Consider the following 1,117-nt stretch of genomic DNA (forward strand, 5'->3'; position numbering starts at 1 on the left):
ATATATATATAATATATATATATATATTATATATATATATATATATATATATATATATATATATATATATATATATATATATATATATATATATATATATATATATATATATATGTCGTACCTAGTAGCCAGAACGCACTTCTTGGCCTACTATTCAAGGCCCAATTTGCCTAATAAGCCAAGTTTTCCTGAATTAATATATTTTCTCAAATTTTTTTCTTATGAAATGATAAAGCTACCCATTTCATTATGTATGAGGTCAATTTTTTTTTATTAGTTAAATAGAGTTAAAATTAACGTAGATATATGATTTATTAGTTATATAGAGTTAAAATTAACGTAGATATATGACCGAACCTAACCAACCCTACCTAACCTAACCTAACCTAACCTATCTTTATAGGTTAGGTTTGGTTAGGTAGCCGAAAAAGTTAGGTTAGGTTAGGTAGTCGAAAAACAATTAATTCATGAAAACTTGGCTTATTAGGCAAATCGGGCCTTGCATAGTAGGCTGAGAAGTGCGTTCTGGCTACTAGGTACGACATATATATCAACCCGTTCTCGCAAATTTAATAAGTCAATATTGACTTATTAAATATGTGCATAGGTGACATACTTAACAATAGATACCCTTAAAAAGATTCATAGAAAACACCGACCTTACCTAACCTTGTTAGTATCTTAAGATAAGCATCTTATTGCTTCGTAATTACAATTATTACCTAACCTATAATAGGTATAGGTTAAGTAATAATTGTAATTACGAAGCAATAAGATGGTTATCTTAAGATACTAACAAGGTTAGGTAAGGTCGGTGTTTTCTATGAATCTTTTTAAGGGTATCTATTATGTTTAGTATATCACCTATGCACGTAGTTAATAAGTCAATATTGACTTTACGAATTTGCGAGAACGGGTTGTATATATATATATATATATATATATATATATATTTTTTTTTTTTTTTTTTTTTTTTTTTTACAATAGGGAAGGGAGTACCACCTCTGGCTGGAAGAAGGGGGACCCATAGCCTCGGAGGAAACCACACATAACGCATTGGAGGGAATGTGGGTCCCCTCCAATACAGTTTCTGTGTGCTTTTCTCCTACCACCCCCT

This window comes from Procambarus clarkii, chromosome 36 (genome assembly GCF_040958095.1).
Source record: "Procambarus clarkii isolate CNS0578487 chromosome 36, FALCON_Pclarkii_2.0, whole genome shotgun sequence".
NCBI classification, from domain to species: domain Eukaryota; kingdom Metazoa; phylum Arthropoda; class Malacostraca; order Decapoda; family Cambaridae; genus Procambarus; species Procambarus clarkii.